Source organism: Scyliorhinus torazame, chromosome 29 (genome assembly GCF_047496885.1).
Source record: "Scyliorhinus torazame isolate Kashiwa2021f chromosome 29, sScyTor2.1, whole genome shotgun sequence".
Classification (NCBI taxonomy): Eukaryota; Metazoa; Chordata; class Chondrichthyes; order Carcharhiniformes; family Scyliorhinidae; genus Scyliorhinus; species Scyliorhinus torazame.
The window spans coordinates 25,843,811-25,864,257 of record NC_092735.1 but is presented as its reverse complement, the minus strand read 5'-3'; the positions used below and the strand labels follow the sequence as shown (position 1 = coordinate 25,864,257).

Here is a 20,447-nt window from a genome sequence, read left to right as displayed (position 1 = left end):
GCCCCACCCAGCGGAGCCCACATCCCGTCAACAGTTGAGTAACACCTTTTTCTCTTCAAACGAATGAAGCACATTTCGGTCACGGGATGTGGGTGAATGGGGGGGGGGGCGGGGGGGGGGGGGGGTGTAAAACCCAGCCCCCGTAGCTGCCAGTAGAACATTGCTTGCCATTTTGATGAAATTAGTGAGCCGTGACCCCCGGATGACCCCAGAGGTTTCCTGTTTTTGCGCTCGGAGCAGTTTGTGTGTGTGTGTGTGTGTGTGTGTGTATTTTTCACCCTTCAGAACAAACATCTGCTGGGCTGCTGCTCGACTCCGGGCCTCTGCACCCTCCCTTTCTTGAGGGCGGAAAGCAGGAAGCTCTCGACCCCTATCGCTTCCTGGCATCTCCCTCTCTCTCCCTCGCTGAGTTTTCACCCGGTCGCTTTCAGCGTTCTTTTCAAAATAAAACTCGGTTTGATTCCCCCCCCCCCCCCCCCCCCCCCCCCACCCTTTTCAAACCCTCTCAACCCCCTGGACCCTTGCGGGGGCAAATGGCTGAAACGTTTTTAAGAGATGGGACAGGGAAACCCTGGGGAAAGCGCCAGGCTCAGGTAATAAGGTTTTATTTTATTTAAAGTCATATTTTTTGGCCTGTTAAATTGTACGACCGCCACCATTTAGCGAGCCGGCTGGGCGTAGCAAGGTGAGAATTGCGTCTGCAAAGCTCCGAAGGAACGAGTCATTCTGGTTGAGCCTTGCGGCGTTGGAACGTGGAACTTGCATTAAGTTAATCTCAGATTCGGCTGCGTCCCGCTGTTCATTCCCCCAATGAATTTTAATCGGCAGCGGAGCTCCTTTGCTGTGAAGGGGAAGGATGTGCCAGTGTGAGAGTGAAAAACCTCACGCTTGAAACTCATGAAAAAGCCCGTAAGATGCTACGTTCAAGCCACCTAATTGCGTCCGTACGGATAAAGTTTCAGACACGGGATGTGGGGCTTATCTCACGAAGCAAAGATGAACAGATTGGGCCTGAACCCGTTTAGAACGATGAGGGATGGTCTTATTGGGCGGCACAGCGGTTGGCACTGCTGCCTCGCAGCGCCAGGGACCCGGGTTAGATTCCGACCTCGGGGCACTGTCTGTGTGGAGTTTGCACCGAGTCTCCCAGTGTCCCGGTTTCCTCCGGGCGCTCCGGTTTCCTCCCACAGTCCAAAGGTGTGCAGGTCGGGTGGATTGGCCATGATCAATTGCCCCTTAGTATCCAGGGTTGCTCAGATTGGGTTATGAGGTTACGGGGATAGGGGACATGGGTACTGTGCTCATTCGCAGGGCTGGCATAGACGCGATGGTCTCCTTCTGCACTGTTGGGATTCTATGAAGCCGTCTATGAAACAGATACGAGCCTGGGGGGGATTTGGTTGGGTAGATATTGGGAGAATGTTTCCTCATGTGGGGGTGACTAGAACCAGGGGCGAAATTCTCTGCAATCGGCGCGATGTCCGCCGACGGGCGCCAAAAATGGCGCGAATCAGTCCGGCATCGCGCCGCCCCAAAGGTGCGGAATCCTCCGCATCTTGAGCGGCCGAGCCCTAACCTTGAGGGGCTAGGCCCGCGCCGGACTGATTTCCACCCGCCAGCTGGCGGGAAAGGCCTTTGGTGCCCCGCCAGCTGGCACGGAAATGACATTGCCGGGCGGCGCATACGCGGGAGCGTCAGCGGCCGCTCACGGCATCCCCGCGCATGCGCAGTGGAGACCGTGGCGAAGGTGGAAGGAAAAGAGTGCCCCCACGGCACAGGCCCGCCCGCTGATCGGTGGGCCCCGATCGCGGGCCAGGCCACCATGGGGGCACCCCCCGGGGCCAGATCGCTCCGCGCCCCCCCCCCCAGGATCCCGGAGCCCGCCCGCGCCGCCTTGTCCCGCCTTTAAGAGAGGTGGTTTAATCCAAGGCGGCGGGACAGGCATTCCAGCAGCGGGACTTCGGCCCATCCGGGTCGGAGAATCGCCGGGGGGGGGGGGGCCGCTAACCGGCGCGGCGCGATTCCCACCCCCGCCGAATCTCTGAATTCGGCAACCGGCGGGGGCGGGATTCACGCCAGCCCCCGGCAATTCTCCGACCCGGCGGGGGGTCGGAGAATCCCGCCCAAGGGGCATGATTCTCCGCTCCCGCGCCGGTTGGGAGAATCGCCTGGGTCGCCAGATTTTCCCGCGACGCCGGTCTGACGCCCTCCCGCGATTCTCCCAAGCGGCGAGAACGGCCCGGTCGAGTTCCTCGCGGCGCAGGCGGGAGAATCGCCCGAGACACCCAAAATGGCGATTCTCCGGCACTCCCGCTATTCTCAGGCCCGGATGGGCCGAGCGGCCAGTCCAAAACGACGGGTTCCCCCTGGCTCCGTCCACACCTGGTCGCTGCCGGCGGGAACAGCGCGGGAACGCTTGGGGGGGGGGGGAGGGTGGATCCTGCACCGGGGGGGGGGCCTCAAATGGGGTGCGGCCCGCGATCAGTGCCCACCGTTCGTCGGGCCGGCCTCTCTGAAGGAGGACCTCCTTCCGCAGCCCCGCAAGATCCGCCTGACATCTCCTTGCGGGGCGGACTTGGGGAGGACGGCATTCACGCATGCGCAGGTGACGCCAGTTATGCGGCGCCGCCTTTACGCGGCGCCAAGGCCTGGCGCGCGTAAATGACGCGGCGCCGCTCCTAGCCCATTATCGGGCCCTGAATCGGGCGGGATAGGGGCCGTTTCGCGCCGTCGTGAACCTCGACGGCGTTCACGACGGCGCAAACACTCTGCCTCCATTTCGGAGAATCCCGCCCAAGAAGTCTCTGGTTTAAGACAGAGGTGAAGAGTATTTCTTTCTCTCAAAGGACCGTTAGTCTCCGGCAGTCTCTTCCCGCACAGCAGTGGGGGCTGGGTTACTGAATTTATTCGGGGCGGAGTTAGAGAGATTAAGGGAGTCAAGGGATATCGGGGGACAGACAGAAGAGTGAAGGTGAACGCAACCAGCTCTGCCATGGTCTTATTGAATGGACGGCACGGTAGCATTGTGGTTAGCACAATTGCTTCACAGCTCCAGGGCCCCAGGTTCGATTCCCCACTGAGCCACTGTCTGTGCGGAGTCTGCACGTCCTCCCCGTGTGTGCGTGGGTTTCCTCCGGGTGCTCCGGTTTTCTCCCACAGTCCAAAGATGTGCAGGTTAGGTGGACTGGCCATGCTAAAATTGCCCTTAGTGTCCAAAATTGCCTTTAAGTGTTGGGTGGGGTTGCTGGGTTATGGGGATAGGGTGGAGGTGTTGACCTTGGGTAGGGTGCTCTTTCCAAGAGCCGGTGCAGACTCGATGGGCCGAATGGCCTCCTCCTGCACTGTAAATTCTATGATAAATTCTATGGTGGTGCAGATACGGAGGGGCCGAATGGACTCCAGCTCCTCACTCCGATGTCCCCTAAACCTGGATAATTAGTAAAGACTGGTGGTAGAAATTGAGGCCGCTCAAATGTGGGTTCTCACATGTACGCTATACGCACACGTACAGGGGCGGCATGGTAGCACAGTGGTTAGCACTGTTGCTTCACAGCTCCAGGGTCCCGGGTTCAATTCCCGGCTTGGGTCACTGTCTATGCGGAGTCTGCACGTCCTCCCCGTGTCTGCGTGGGTTTCCTCCGGGTGCTCCGGTTTCCTCCCACAAGCCCCGAAAGACGTGCTGTTAGGTGAATTGGACATTCTGAATTCTCTCTCTGTGTACCCGAACAGGCGCCGGAGTGTGGCGACGAGGGGCTTTTCACAGTAACTTCATTGCGGTGTTATGTAAGCCTACTTGTGACAATAAAGATTATTATTATTATTTCGGAGCAGAATTAGGCAATTCGAGTCTGCTCCACCATTCAATCATGGCTGATATTTTTCTCATCCCCATTCTCCTGCCTTCTCCCCATAACCCCTGATCCCCTTCTTGATCAAGAACCTATCCATCTCTGTCTTAAAGACACTCAGTGATTTGGCCTCCACAGCCTTCTGCGGCCAAGAGTTCCACAGATTCACCACCCTCTGGCTGAAGAAATTCCTGCTTTTCTCTGCTTTAAGGGATTGTCCCTTCAGTTAGAGGCTGTGCCCTCGGGTTCCAGTTCTTCCACTTGTGGAAACATCCTCTCAACGTCCACTCTATCCAGGCCTCTCAGTATTATGAGGGTTTCCATGAGAGCCCCCTCTTATCCTTCTCAACTCCAACGAGTACAGACCCAGAGTCCTCAACCGTTCCTCATACGACAAGCTCTTCGTTCCAGGGATCATTCTTGTGAACCTCCTCTGGACCCAAAATAGTCAGAAACTACATGATCTTAAGGTCCTGCATTGTTATAAAAACCCATCTGGTTGATGAATGACCCTTTGGGGAAGGAAATCTGCCGCCCTTACTCTGGTCTGGCCTACATGTCCCCTTTGATATGGAAGCCACTCAGTTGTATTCAAGAAGGCAGCTCACCTCCCATTATTTTAATTATTCCATCATTGGATGAGGTGACTCTGGCTTGACCAACACCTCTTGCCCATCCCTAATTGCCCTTGAGTGTCTCGCTCGGCCATTTCAGAGAGCAATTAAGAGTCAATCACATTGCTGTGGGTCTGGAGTCACATGTAGGTCAGGCCGGGTAAGGACGGCAGATTTCCTTCCCTAAAGGGACATTAGTGAACCAGATGGGTTTTGTAATCGACAATTACAATTGTCACCATCGACAATTGTCGTAATCGACAATTACGGTCACCATCGCTGATTATTTTCTGTCACGCTACCATTTCTGGCTGACCGTTGCTGTGCCTGTTGGGTCCTGCGTTGCCAACCCTCCAGGATTACCCCGGAGCCTCCAGGAATTAAAGATTCATCTCCAGGGCACTGGAGGGTTGGCAAACCCAGGACCCGACAGGCACAGCAATGGTCACCCAGAGGTCACTCTGGAGTCAAATGGGAAAAGCTCGGCGGGTCACTTGGCCTCTGCGCAGAGGGAACCTGGACGTTGGCGTCATTCCGCTGGGTTATTGGGACAGCTGCGATTTTAACCCTTTAAGAAATTGCTCCCAGTCTTTTCAATCTCTTCCTTACAGGACAGCTGCATTGCGGAGACGAAGCAGAGACCTGGCTTGGTGTCGATTGGATGTCAGAGTAATCCGGAGTGATTGCCGCATTCCTGGACGTGAGTCCCGTCCCCGTTTCCCGTTCCGAACGCTTCCCTCTGTCCCGGACACGACACAGAAATTGGTTGGTTTGTCTGACAGCTGAGCCTCCTCGTAGCTCCGACCTCCATCTGCTCTCTCTCGCTCTCTCTCTCTCTCTCTCTCTCTCGCTATCACAACCTCCCTTCCCTGTATCGAAAGGCCCTGTGATAAAATCAGAGCCAGGCCGTCAGGAGCCAAGTCGGGAGGCCTCTTGTCACACAAAGCGTAGCGCAATTCTAGAATTCTGTCTCCCAAAATAGTCCAATTGGCCATTTTGGAGGGCGGTTAAGAATTAACCACATTGCTGTGGATCTGAGTCAAATGTAGGCCAGACCAGACCAGGTAAGGTCGGCAGATTTCCTTCCCTAAAGGATATTAGTGAAGAACTAGATCAAAAATGTCAGTTTCATGGCCACCATTACTGAGACGAGCTTCCAATTCCAGAGTTTTATTAATTCAATTTAAATTCCACCTGCAGCCCTGGTGGGATTTGAACCTGTGCCCCCCAGAGGAGAGTGTTAACCTGGGCCTTTGGGTTACTAGTTCAGTGATATTTTTCAGTGATATTTCCACTAGACCACCACCTTTACAGAGGCTAAGGAGGACAGGAATGTTGAGAGAACTGACCACACATACAGACACCGTGGCAACGCGAGGGTCAGGAAGAGAGATTGACGATTTGGAAGGAGAGATGATGGATGGCACGGTGGCACAGGGGTTAGCACTGCTGCCTCCCACGTGGGGGACCCAGGTTCAATTCCGGCCTTGGGTGACTGACTGTGTGGAGTCTGCACGTTCTCCCCGTGTCTGCGTGGGTTTCCTCCGGGTGCTCCGGTTTCCTCCCACAGCCCAAAAATGTGCAGGTTAGGTGGATTGGCCATGTTAAATTGCCCCATAGTGTCCAGGGATGCCCAGGTTAGGTTACGGGTGTAGGACGGGATAGACAGGGGCGTGGACCTGGGTGGGGTGCTCTTTCAGGGGGTCGGTGCGGACTCGATGGGTTGAATGGCCTACTTCTGCACTGTAGGGAATTCTACGTTGAGACACGAAGATATGCTTTAACCGGCCTGGGACTACGATGGAGGTTTGTCAGAGAATAACATTCACGTCCAGGAGAAGACAAGGTTTTAGGGACAGTCAGTATTTAACAGCAGCTGTTGGCAACTTTGGCTAAAATGCTTTGTGGCATTTCCAAAGCTGCTTCTCTATCTAGCTCCAAAATATCAGGTGTCATGTGAGAGTACCTTTAAGAAATGGGTGTTTATAAATGGGTGTGTATATAAATATCTGTAGTGAGAGTACCTTTAAGAAATGGGTGTTTACTACTGCAGTGATGTCAGAGAGTGGGTGGGAGCTGGGCTGTCTGTCAGCTTTTACTTTCGTTTTAGGCTGTTTGCTGCAGGGTGGGTTTTAGTTTCGTTTTCAGTGTTGGAGCTGAAGCCAGACAGAGCAGGTGTACTGTTGATCTCTCTGCCATGAAAAGACTATCTCTTGATCATTTGGTGAATTCAGAATTATAAATGTTCTCAGTAGTGAATGTAAACCTGATGTGCTTCTGTTAAAGGTTATGTTTTTTGTAAGTCTTCTGGATATTAAAAGAATAGCGTAAGCACTACTTAGTGTTATACTCTTTGGGGGTTGTACTTGAATTGATGGTTGCTAAGATGGTCACTGTATGTTTTAAAAAGGTTAACTTGAGTTCATAGAATAAACATTGTTTTGCTTTTAAAAATACTTTTCCATTTCTGCTGTACCACACCTGTAGAGTGGGCCGTGTGCTCCCATACCACAATCTATTAAAAGTTGTGGGTCAGGTGAACTCCCTGATACACTTTGGGGTTCTCTGAACCCTGCTCCATAACAGGGGAAAAATGGGCAAGTTTCACCAACCAAATCGCTCTCTCTTTTCTCCTGGTCTTTTCTATCTCTCTTTCTACCCCTTATTTAAAAAATCTCCCTTTCTTTATATTTTCCCGGTTTTGCCAACGTTTCTCTGGCTGTCCTCACACAATCCCCACAGTGCAGAAGGAGGCCGTTCGGCCCATCGATTATGTACTGACCCTCCGAAGGAGCACCCTACCGAAGCCCACACCCCCACTCTGTCTTCATAAGCCCACCTGAACTTTTGGACCCTAAGAGGCAATTTAGCACGGAAAATCCACCTGATCTGCACTTCTTTGGACTGTGAGAGGAAACCGGAGCACCCGGAGGAAACCCACGCAGAGATGGGGAGAACGTGCAGACTCCGCACAGACAGTCACCCGAGGCCGCAATTGAACCCGGGTCCCTGGCGCTGTGAGGCAGCAGTGCTAACCGCTGTGCCACCGTGGCGTCCCAAACTCACTACAGTTGAAGCGAAAGGAAGCACAGGCTATGAAGGAGCGGCTACCCCATCATTCATTGGGATGGTGAAAGCCCTCTATTAAACCCATGGGGCCTGTCGGGTTAGTGGAGGGCACTCCCTGCCTCTGTGCATTCTGGGATAATCCACCCCCCATTGTCCTGTGTTGAGCAAAAACAATCAAGCAGAGAATTTACTGCAAGACCTGTCGGGGAGATGCTAAACTATCTCACAGTTGTAGTGAGTAACTTTAAGTTCACCTGCCTTTTGTATGTCGGCTCTCACCGCAGTTATTCTGTGCACAGCAAGATCCCAGAAACAGCAAGGTGGTGACTGACTGGCTCATCTGATTCCGGGCTATTTAAGATGTAGTCCTGGAAGAATTTAATTCACCCTCCTGGCAAAATAAACTGGATCTTTAGCATCCACTCGGGCCAATGGGATAGGCAGAGGATGCCTTGGTTTAAGATGTGCAGGTTAGGTGGACTGGGGTAATGGGGATAGGGCGGGGGAGTGGCCCTAGGTAGGGTACTCCTTCAGAGCGTCGGTGCAGACTCAATGGGCCGAATGGCCTCCGCCTGCACTGTAGGGATTCTAGGATTCCATGCGATGTCTTAATCCAGAGGACGGAATTGCTGAAGTTACCGGGACCAGTTAATTGACCCGGGAGAGGAATAGGATCATTTTGGGGGATGAAGTTTGGAACGGTTGTCAAAATATTCAGTCTTTGGTGTTGAACTTGCTCAGCTCCACCTGGGGCCACGAAGCTGCAGTACTGGGCCGCGCCACACGAGGTCCTCCGGTGAGCAAAGGTTGATAAAGCTGCAGTACTGCGCGTCTGCCACCAGTGGCCTCCAGAGAGTAATTCGGTAATGCTGGATGTTCGCCACCAGGCGGCGAAGCTGATCAATGAAATCTGCAGAGTTCCTGCACTGTTTATGAAGCAAAGGTTCAGACGAACACAGACAGTGAGGGTGCCAATATTTACTGGGGGTCCCCAGGTAGTGTGATAATATTTATAGGGGGCCCTGGGGGACTGTGTCAGTATTTACTGGGGGCCCCTGGAGAGTGTATTAATATTTATAGGGGGTCTCTGGGAATGTGTCAGTATTTACTGGAGTTCCCGGGGAGTGTGTTAAATATTTATAGGGAATCTCTGGGAATCTGTCTATCTGCAGGAGTTTCTGGGACTGGGTCAGTATTTATAGGGTGTCCTGGGGAGTGTGTTAATATTTATAGAGGTTTCCCGAGGAATGTGCCCGGGCGGCACGGTAGCACAGTGGTTAGCACTGTGGCTTCATAGCACCAGGGTCCCAGGTTCGATTCCCGGCTTGGGTCACTGTCTGTGCGGAGTCTGCACGTTCTCCCCGTGTCTGCGTGGGTTTCCTCCGGGGGCTCCGGTTTCCTCCCACAAGTCCCGAAAGACGTGCTTGTTAGGTGAATTGGACATTCTGAATTCCCCCTCTGTGTACCCGAACAGGCGCCGGAGTGTGGCGACGAGGGGATTTTCACAGTGACTTCGTTGCAGTGTTAATGTAAGCCTACTTGTGACAATAAAGATTATTTTAAAAAAGTATTTACTGGGGCCTCCGGGGAGGGTGTTAATATTTGTAGGGGATCTCTGGGAATGTGTCTACCCGTAGGGATTTCTGGGACTGTGTCAGTATTTACTGGGGGCCTCCGGGGAGGGTGTTGATATTTACAGTGGGGCCCTGATACCAAAGTTTGAAACTTCTATTATAAATGTGCCATGGGTGAAAGGTGAAGCAGTCCTGTGTGAACCAGCTGTCCCTAGCGGACCGCATGTCTTCTGACGCGGAACCCGCCCAATTTGAATTCAAAGTGAATAAACCATTCTCTCATTCTTCTTGTGGTAAACCACTGTGTTCCTATATTAAGGGTTGTACGGTAGAACCTGCACTACAGGTTCACCTGGGCCCCTGCATGCTAGCTCCGCCCAGGAGGCGGGTTATAAATATGCGTGGCCTCCAGCTAGCAGCCATTTCGCCAGCTGCTGTGGGAGGCCACGCATCTGATACCATTAAAGCCTCAGTTTGGATTCAACTTTGTCTCCAGTCAAATTGATCGTGCCTCACTTCTGCTGTCTGCCCTGTGTCGGGGCTCGATTGATAACTGGAAGCCCCCCCCCCCATCCCCCACCCCTCACCCACTCTCATCCTCCCCCCCCCCCCCCCCCCATCCGCCTCCTCCTCACCCACTCGCATCCTCCCATCCATCTCTGCCCTGACGGAAAAAGCCTGGATAAATCCTGACGCAGCCGCTGGAGCGAAGGTCTTGACCCCTGAACCCAGTCCTCTCTCTCCCAACCCTTGTACCAGTGCTAGAATTGTAAATCACTGGGACAAGGGCTGGATGAGAGAGAGCCGGGAACCTAGAGGTCGTGGAGATTCTGGGAATCTGGGAAAGGAGTGCCCGTGATCGGAAAACGGGGGAATCGAATGGTCAACTCATCGTCGAATTCCTGGGCGGGGGGGGGTCAGGTCGACCATGAACCCAGCAGAGGCCGGCTGGGCTGTTGAGGACTTTTCCCTGTGCTGTGTACGTTTGGTACGTTATTTGCACTATTTGAATGTTAATAAAGATTCACGTCTGAAAGGAATTCAGAGGGATATGTTTTTTATGTCGCGGAAACGTCCGGAAGTAAAAATGGAGGCGCGGGTCCTGCACGTGGTGGGGAGGGAGTGGGCTGCACCAATGAAAACCTGGCGATTAATCTTGCTGGAATGTAAGTCAATGTGTTGGCATTTATATAGCAACTTTCCCCTCCCCGGTGCGTCCCAAAGCGCTTTCCAGCCAATCAATTGCTTTCGAAGTGTCGTCACTGCTGTAGAGCAGGAAAGGCGGCAGCCGGTTTTAAGCACAGCAAGATCCCACAACAGCAAGGTGATAATGCCTGGAAGCGGGGCGGAAATCTGGAACTCCGTCCCTCTCTCTCTCTCACTCTCTCTCTCTAACCACCCCCCCCCCCACCCCCACGACCTAACCTCTCCAAATGGTATCCAGACTAAAGGCCAATTGAAAACGTCAAATATTTTTGTAGGGGTAGGGCGGGGATGCTGAGAGGGAGAGAGAGGTCGGGAGGGCTGCGGTGTGGGGAGGGGTTCCGGGGGGAGGCGGGTTGGGGACGGTTGGGAGTGTGTGGTAGAGAGTGCGGGGGGGGGGAGAGGTGCGGTGGGCTGGGGAGGCAGACTGTGTTGGGCATCGGGGTAGGCGTTGTACTGGCGAGGAGATCGATGCAGTGTGTGTGGGGGACAGGGCAGTGGAGGAGAGGGTGCGGTGGGGGGAATGAGTGATCGAGGCAGGGCGGGTGATGGTGAGCTGCCTTCTTGAAACCGTTGCAGTCCGTGTGGTGTAGGTACACCCACAGTGCTGTTAGTGAGGGCAAATCTGGGGTGGGATTCTCCGACCCCCCGCCGGGTCGGAGAATCGGCGGGGGCTGGCATGAATCTCGCCCCCGCCGGTTGCCGAATTCTCCGGCACCGGATATTCGGCGGGGGCGGGAATCGGGCCGCGCCAGTTGGCGGGCCCCCCCCCGCCATTCTCCGGCCCGGATGGGCCGAAGTCCCGCCGCTAAAATGCCTGTCCCGCCGGCGAAGATTAAACCACCTACCTTACCGGCGGGACAAGGCGACGCGGGCGGGCTCCGGGGTCCTGGGGGGGGCGCGGGGCGATCTGGCCCCGGGGGGTGCCAACGGTGGCCTGGCCCGCGATCAGGGCCCACCAATCCGCAGGCGTGCCTGTGCCGTGGGGGCACTCTTTCCCTTCCGCCTCCGCCACGGTCTCCACTATGGCGGAGGCGGAAGAGACTCCCTCCACTGCACATGCGCGGGAATGCCGTCAGCGGCCGCTAACGCTTCCGCGCATGCGCCGCCTGGCAATGTCATTTCCGCGCCAGCTGGCGGGGCACCAAAGGCCTTTTCCACCAGCTGGCGGGGCGGAAATCAGTCCGGCGCCGACCTAGCCCCTTAAGGTTGGGGCTCGGCCCCCAAAGATGCGGAGCATTCCGCACCTTTGGGGCGGCGCGATGCCCGACTGATTTGTGCCATTTTGGGCGCCAGTCGGCGGACATCACGCCGTTTCCGGAGAATTTCGCCCCTGCTCTCTATACCGTTTGAGGCTGGAGGTGACAGACATTCCAATGCCCTCTTCCCTGGCCTCCCATCTTTAACCCGATGTAAACTTCAACCCCCTTCATCTCTGACTAGAAGAATTAACAGGTACGGTTTTTAAATATTCATGCATGGGACTTGGGCCTCGCTGGCTGGGCCGGCATTTATTGCCCGTCCCTAATTGCCCTTGAGTGGAGTGGCTTGCTGGGCCCATTTCAGAGTCAACCACATTTTCGTGGGTCCGGAGTCACGTGTAGGCCGGACCGGGTAAGGACGGCAGATTTCCTTCCCTAAAGGGCATTAGTGAACAAAACTAACGATCAATGCTAGTTGTCATGGTCACCATTCCTGAAATTAGCTTCATGTTCCAGATTTATTAAGTGAATTAAACTGCGGTGGTGGGATTTGAACCTGTGGTCCTGAGAGCATTAGCCAGGGCCTCGGGATTGGGATTGTATTCGCTGGAGTTCAGAGGAATGAGAGGGGGGTGTGGGGATGTGCATCACTGTAAATACATGTAAGCTAGACAGACACTAGAGGGAGCACCAGAAACATCACACACACACACTCAACCAATAGATAAGTTAGATAGGAGGCGACCAATGGACATTCACGATACACAAGGAGGTGACACGACCACAGTGGGGCATTACACCAACCCATACATAAAGGACACCACACACATGATCAGCCCCTTCGGCCAGTGGAAACAGTCAGTGAGGAGAGGCACAGGGTTGATTCATTATCACACCCACCACATGGAAGACAGCAGATGGTTAGTCAGTTAGGTAGCTACAATAGGATTAGCAGTAGTGTCGAACTCAAGTAATAAAAGTGTACATAGTGTAAATAAATGAGTTGAAGTTATTTACACGTCTCAACCTTCCTTGACAAATGCAACACAAGGAAGCTGCTTATGTTACAAAGGAAACATAACAAAATAGGGGGGTCTCTTAGAAACCTATAAAATTCTAACAGGACTGGACAGGGTGGATGCAGGAAGGATGTTCCCGATGGTGGGGGGTGTCCAGAACCAGGGGGCACAGTCTGAGGATACGGGATAGACCATTTAGGACAGAGATGAGGAGAAATTTTGTCACCCAGAGAGCGGTGGGCCTGTAGAATTCGCTACCAGAGGAAGCATTTGAGGCCAAAATAGTTCCCAAGAAGCAGTTAGATATAGCACTTAGGGTGATGGAGAATATGGGGGGGGAAGGCAGGGTGAGGCTACTGAGTTGGATGATCAACCATGATCATAATGAATGGCAGAGCTGGCTTGAGGGGCTGACGAACAAAGAAAAAAGAAGAATACAGCAGAGGAGCAGGCCCTTCGGCCCTCCAAGGCTGTACCGGTCACGATATCAACCTTGGCCAAAACTCTCAGAAAGAACAAAGAGCGAGGCCTCCTCCTTCTCCTGTTTTCTATGTTTCTATTGCGAGCTGAGTGACATTACCACCATCACCCAGGTTTCAGGTGACTTTGGGTAATTCTATCCCTTATCGTCCTTTGTTCCCCAGTGGTTCCCATAGAGACCAACCCCTGCATTGAAGACACATGACTGAGGGATGAATGTCTGCCTGGCCACAGGCGATGCACTGTTTTTACAGATTAACTCCACACTTCTGTGGCTGGTGCTATGAATTCAATTATTTGTCTGAAAGGGGGGATTAGTCGATTCCTCTAACTGGCTGTTGCGAGTGGGCAGGACAGCGGGATTAGACCAGGATTAGACATTGTGGCTTGTGCGGCAAAAATCGCTGCCATCGGCTTGATGGATTAAATGGTCCCTTTCTGTGCTATAAGATTCCTTGACTCCGGTGAGTGATCACATTCCAAGTGTCAACCTTGTGGTTGGGGAGTCAAGACCTTTCTTCGCCAGCACCTTCCAAGCCCATGCCCTCCCCTGCCTGGAAGGTCAGGTTCAGCAGACACGTGGAACCCCACCACCTGGAGGTTCCCCTCCAAGTCACTCACCGGCCTGGCTTGGAAATACATCGGCCGTTCCTTCACTGTCGCTGGGTCAAAACGCTGGAGCTCCCTAACAGCACCGCGGGTGTACCTACACCACATGGACCGCAGCGGTTCAAAAAGGCAGCTCACCACCACCACCTTCTCAAGGGGCAATTAGGGATGGGCAATGAAAGCTGGTGATACCTCACATTCCATGACCAAATTTAAGGGTATGCATTGTGAGGGAAGCTGGGTTAGTGCAAGAGGGGGAAAGGAAAAGACATATGGGGTGAGATAAAGCGAAATCAGATAGGGGAAGGCTCGCCTGGACCTGTTGGGTTGAAAGGCCCATTCCTGTTCTGTAATTCTCTGTCTCTTGCGCCATTTGCCCCAATGTCAACCAAACCAATGGCACAAGATCGGGAACAAGGGGAGCTCGTCGCATCCAATGAAGTCCGCTGCCAATGAAGTGTTGCTGAAAACAGAGGAACGCTGTCAAAAGCTTGCTAGAAGCTACATCTATTCGTACACAGGGGACATACACATGTCCTAGCCTTGTGCCATTTTTGAATTAATCACAAACGCGCGGGACGATATTCCCTGGCGCATTCTCCATAGCAACGCTGTGGGCAGAGTCAACTTGCCAATCAATCAACGCCCTTTTCATAAACTGTTGCTCCCCGAGAAATTTGCCATTCTTGCATTTGTCCTGATGAGTGTGAAACGAAAAGCTTTGACAGCACGTCTCTTTTTTGTCAGCGGCGCTCCAACTCTCCACTGCCAGTCGGGTACTTTATTGCAGCGCAGTCACAGTTGCAATGTGGGAAATGGCAGCCAATCTGCGCACAGCAAGCTCCCACAAACATATCATGTCGGTCGAGGGAGGGCAGCACTCTGCCACGTAGAACATAGAATGTACAGTGCAGAAGGAGGCCATTCAGCCCACGAGTCTGCACTGGCCCTTAGAAAGAGCACCCCACTTAAGCCCCACACCTCCACCCTATCCCCATACCCCAGTAACCCCACCTAACCTTTTTTAACACTAAGGGCAATTTTAGCGTGGCCAATCCACCGAACTTGCACAGGAAACCGGAGCGCCCGGAGGAAACCCACGCAGACACGGGGGAGAACGTGCAGACTCTGCACGGACAGTGACCCAGCCGGGAATCGAACCTGGGACCCTGGAGCTGTGAAGGAACAGTGCTAATCACTGCGCTACCGTGTTGCCCCGTTCTTCGAAGTAGCGGCATGGAATCCCGTCCACCTGGGGGGCGGGGGGGGGGGGGGGGGAGGGGGTCTTTGATTTAATGTCTCAACTGAATCAACTGAAAGACGGACATCGGACATAGCCGGACATAGCCAGGGGGGGCGGACATAGCCGGGACCACCCCACCCCTTCCAACCGAGACAGGGCGAACACGTAGCCCAAACGAAACGTACCTCCCGCAGACCCACCTTCCTCAGAGCCAGCCTGAAAACGTGCAGTTGTTTACTAACTCAGAGCACATGCGATATATTTAGACTGGGAGCTCATGCCAGCAAAATCAAATCGAGCTGTCAGAGATCGGGGAAACGAGTGGATTCCTGTCCAGCAGCTTTGATGTTCCAGGTCGCACAAAGGGATTATTGTTTAGTCAAAGGCTTTTAATAAACATTTAACTCTTTGCTCCCCCCCCCCCACACACTCATGCACTACATAACAGCCCGTGTACCCTCGAGAGTGCATTTTCTCTGCCTTCCGCCATCTTGGAGGGCGCCATCTCCGCCCTTTTTACACTGAAGTACCTTCATCATTCACGATGTGTGTGGGTGTAGCTGGTGAGATTGGCATTTATTGCCCAAGTCTCGATGTCGGGGATGTGATTGAATAAAGCGCTCAGCCCCTACATGGGGGAGTTAAAACCTGACACATTGGTGTGGGATTGGGGCCATGTTTAGGCCCAGAGGGCGGGGGGGGTAAGGATTGATTTGATTCCCTTCTATAGCTGGTAGCACAGTGGTCAGCACTGTGGCTTCCCAGCGCCAGGATCGCAGGTTCGATTCCCGGCTTGGGTCACTGTCTGTGCGGAGTCTGCACGTTCTCCCCGTGACCGCCTGGGTTTCCTCCGGGTGCTCCGGTTTCCTCCCACAAATCCTGAAAGACGTGCTTGTTGGGTGAATTGGACATTCTGAATTCTCCCTCCGTGCACCCGAACAGGCGCCGAAATGTGGCGACGAGGGGATTTTCACAGTAACTTCATTGCAGTGTTAATGTAAGCCTACTTGTGACAATAAAGATTGTTATTATTATGATAAAGTATATTGAACCAGTTAGGCTTGTCCGACATACCGACATCTCCTGTGGTCACTTTTACCGAGACCATCATTTGACTGTCAGGGTTTTTAAACTCTCAAATCGCTGTTTGAAGTCATACTTCCTGGATTATTAGTCCAGGTTCTCTGGAATACTAGTGCAGTAATATAATAACTAGGCAACTGTCCCAGCAAGGGGAAGCCAGGCTTCCTTCCGATTAATGCACAGTGGGATGTTTTACTACATTAAAGGTGCTATGCAAATGCAAGTTGTTGTTTTTTTTTCAAATTTATTTGTCCACGGGATGTTTGATAACGATAATCCTGGCTAGACCCCCCCGCCCATTCCTCATTGCCTTTGAGAAGGTCGGGGGGGGGGGGGGGGGGGGGAAGCCACCTTCTTGAACCATTGCTGTACATGCGTGGCACTGCAATTGACTTCAGTGTCTTTGTGCAAGGGGGGGGGCTGGAAATAATGGACCAAATGTCGTGCTCCTAACTTTCCCCAGTCTCATCCTTTTCCAACCTTTCCCCCCCATTCTTGCGAGAGGGAGCATTGGGGCAGCCGCTAGAGGGGGAGGTGGGGGGAGAGGGGCGGGGGTGGGGGGAGGTGCAGGGTTGAACATGGCCGCCAAACCGTCCCCAAGTTTAACAGCTGCTTCACCCCTGGACCCGGGGACGAAGAGAGGCCGCGGGTGAGAGACGTCGGGGAGCGGTCAGCGTTGGGTTTTGGCGGGACAGCAAGGCCGAAGGGGCAGAGTCAGGCCAAACCAGAAGAGGGGGTGCAGACATTTAATAACGTCAACAGCAAAAAGGCTCTCGCTCCCCTCGTCAATCCAACTCAACCAGAAGAGGGAAAAAAGAAATGCTCTCTTGTTTCGGTGTTCAATACCTATTGTAGTCTTGCTAATATCCTTAGTTATTGAATTCCTGTTGAAGTGACTACGGTTTCCCCCCATGCCGGATGTGTGGAACAATTCCCTGACTCTCCTGCCTTGGATTTCCAGGTATTTTCCATGTTAGCCCATTGACTTCTATTGAGGAAATTTGGGCTCCCCGGAGGCCCCTAATGGCTCCTTCCAAGTTAATATTCCAGCCTGCGTTTCTTTCTCTCTCTCTTATTGGAAGTCCAGGTTTTGTTCCTGAGTCTGTAGTTTGATGTACCCACTCCTGGAGCAGTTTGACAATGATGAATAGAGAAGTAAATCTAGAAAGGTTTCAAAAATCACACGCTGCTCTCCAACAGCTCAAAGTTCTGATCAGGCCAGGATACCATGCCTGCAATAAACTGCTTTGCAGACCATCCTTCTTCAAGATTTAAAGGCAACAATATTTGCCACCATTGCACTCAGATTTTCCCAGAGATATTCCAAATGCAAGTTTCCCCACTTTTCCTTTGCCACTCCAGGAATCTCTACAGCTGAGGCTTCAATACACAGACCCATCCCGGAATATCGCCAGAGCCCTCACTAATGTCTTCCTCAAACACCGCACTGTCGGAGGGTCAGTGCTGTGGGAGTGCTGCACTGTCAGAGGGTCAGTACTGAGGGAGTGCTGCACTGTCAGAGAGTCAGTACTGAGGGAGCGCACACTGTCAGAGGGTCAGTACTGAGGGAGAGCTGCACTGTCAGAGGGTCAGTACTGAGGGAGTGCTGCACTGTCAGAGGATCAGTACTGAGGGAGTGCCGCACTGTCAGAGGATCAGTACTGAGGGAGCGCCGCACTGTCAGAGGGTCAGTACTGAGGGAGTGCAGCACAGTCGGAGGGTCAGTATTGAGGGAGTGCCGCACTGTCAGAGGGTCGGTACTGAGGGAGAGCTGCACTGTCAGAGGGTCAGTCCTGAGGGAGTGCCGCACTGTCAGAGGATCAGTACTGAGGGAGCGCCGCACTGTCAGAGAGTCAGTACTGAGGGAGTGTGGCACTGTCAGAGGATCAGTACTGAGGGAGTGCCGCACTGTCAGAGGGTCAGTACTGAGGGAGTGCTGCACGGTCGGAGGGTCAGTACTGAGGGAGTGCTGCACTGTCAGAGGGTCAATACTGAGGGAGCGCCGCACTGTCAGAGGGCCAGTACTGAGGGAGTGCCGCACTGTCAATACTGAGGGAGTGCTGCACTGTCAGAGGATCAATACTGAGGGAGCGCCGCACTGTCAGAGGGTCAGTACTGAGGGAGTGCCGCACTGTCAGAGGGTCAGTACTGAGGGGGTGCTTCACTGTCAGAGGGTCAGTACTGTGGGAGTGCTGCACTGTCAGAAGGTCAGTACTGAGGGAGTGCTGCACTGTCAGAGGGTCAGTGCTGAGGGAGTGCTGCACGGTCGGAGGGTCAGTACTGAGGGAGTGCCGCACTGTCAGAGGGTCAGTACTGAGGGAGTGCTGCACTGTCAGAGGGTCAGTACTGAGGGAGTGCTGCACTGTCAGAGGGTCAGTACTGAGGGAGTGCCGCACTGTCAGAGGGTCAGTACTGAGGGAGTGCTGCACTGTCAGAGGGTCAGTACTGAGGGAGTGCTGCATGGTCGGAGGGTCAGTGCTGAGGGAGTGCTGCACTGTTGGAGGGTCAGTACTGAGGGAGTGCTGCACGGTCGGAGGGTCAGTACTGAGGGAGTGCTGCACGGTCGGAGGATCAGTACTGAGGGAGTGCTGCACGGTCGGAGGGTCAGTACTGAGGGACTGCTGCACAGTCGGAGGGTCAGTACTGAGGGAGTGCTGCACGGTCGGAGGGTCAGTACTGAGGGAGTGCTGCACTGTTGGAGGGTCAGTACCGAGGGACTGCTGCACAGTCGGAGGGTCAGTACTGAGGGAGTGCTGCACGGTCGGCGGGTCAGTGCTGAGGGAGTGCTGCACGGTCGGAGGATCAGTACTGAGGGAGTGCTGCACGGTAGGAGGGTCAGTACTGAGGGACTGCTGCACTGTCAGAGGGTCAGTACTGAGGGAGTGCTGCACGGTCGGAGGGTCAGTACTGAGGGACTGCTGCACAGTCGGAGGGTCAGTACTGAGGGAGCACTACACGGTCGGAGGGTCAGTACTGAGGGACTGCTGCACAGTCGGAGGGTCAGTACTGAGGGAGTGCTGCACTGTCAGAGGGTCAGTACTGAGGGAGTGCCAGATGGGTTGTCACAATGATTGATGATAGTTTCATGGTCACTGTTACTGAGACTAGCTTTATATTCCAGAGTTTTATTCATTGATCCATAACTTACTGAATTTAGTTCCACCACCAGCTGCAATGGGATTTAATCTCAGGTACCCAGAAGATTAGCCTGGGCCTCTTGATTACTAGTCCAGTGACGGTAAGACTGCTTCCTCTCATTGCTCAGTGTTCCAATGTTGTTCCAACGATCTAACAATGCTGGATGTCGGGGTGACAGACAAAGAAAATTGACCAGCTCCCACCACCATCGCGACTCCGCGTTGGAAAAGCTACTCTGGGAGAACCCCACAGCACACTGATGCACAATCAATAACTCTCGAGACACGGTGAGTCATAACTAATCGGCTTTAATCTGCTAGAACTGTATCCAGCAGCTTCGATACAGAAAGTGAAGGCTGCTGGGACGGCATTGGTTCTTATACCCCGCCTCTCAGGGCGGAGCTATGTACATTAGTCAATGGTTAGCCACCTCTCAGGCACTGCAATACCTGGTATTACCACACACACCAAGTGTCTTTGGCAGTTGTGTGGACAGGCTGGGGGTTGGGGGAAACAGGAAGGCGGGGGGGGGAGGGGGTGTTGCACTTTGGGAGAAAGAAGGATGGAAGGAAGTGGCAGAGGCAGAACGGCGCCAAGGTATATAGTCCCCCTCAGGGTCTCTGTGACAGACGTAGGCAGACAATTAAACTCTGCTGATGTATTGGTGCCTGTGAGTGAAAGTATTGCACTTGGCAACGGCCCTCCCATTGTCAGTTTTGCCAAATACCTTTCATTATGAATTCACCTTGAACAGTTACTATGAAACGTGACAAAGGTTCAGCTCAGTGGAAAGTCCCGGAGCTTCCAGCAACGAACACAGGATTTCTGCTGATTTCCTCAGAGCTATTATCAAATTTCATTTGTTGAGATAACTTATTTGAAACCAGTTAATGCCAAGGGCCACTTGACGACAATGAGGAAATGATTCAACTCATCAATCACCACCTTTTGTCTACAGGTCAAGTGAAACAAGGCCTTACAATTTAGGTTGCCAATTCCCCTGGAGTATCCAGCAATTAACGTTACAAGAAAATGGGCAAAAAAAAAATGGAGTTTTTTTTCCAATTTTTTTTTTGTGTACACTTGTACTCCTGAGTCAAAAGATATTAGATTGAGTAAGCGGTCCGAATTGGGGAAAACGGTCATGTGGTGAGACCTCCACGGTAGCCTCCCACCAGATTTGACAACCCTGCACACGAGACACATCCCAGGAAAGAAAAAAGGTAAATTAGGACTTCCAGTTGTTTTGCTCTGCTCGCTTGGGCAGCCCCTCAGGGTCGAGGGTTGCTTGCACACTGTGGGGGGGGGGGGGGGGTGAGCTCTGTGGTGGTTGAATAGTCTAATCCTGGATCCACAGACTCTGCC

General features: G+C 53.3%; 1 long non-coding RNA gene across 1 annotated transcript; it reads left to right on the top strand.

Moving 5' to 3' along the window:
* Positions 1-478: 478 nt before the first annotated feature.
* LOC140403758 (uncharacterized) lies at positions 479-20,206 on the top strand. Its single transcript, XR_011938409.1, has 3 exons — positions 479-593; positions 5,074-5,162; positions 20,041-20,206. It is a non-coding gene; the product is annotated as an uncharacterized lncRNA (long non-coding RNA).
* The last annotated feature ends 241 nt before the right edge of the window (positions 20,207-20,447 follow it).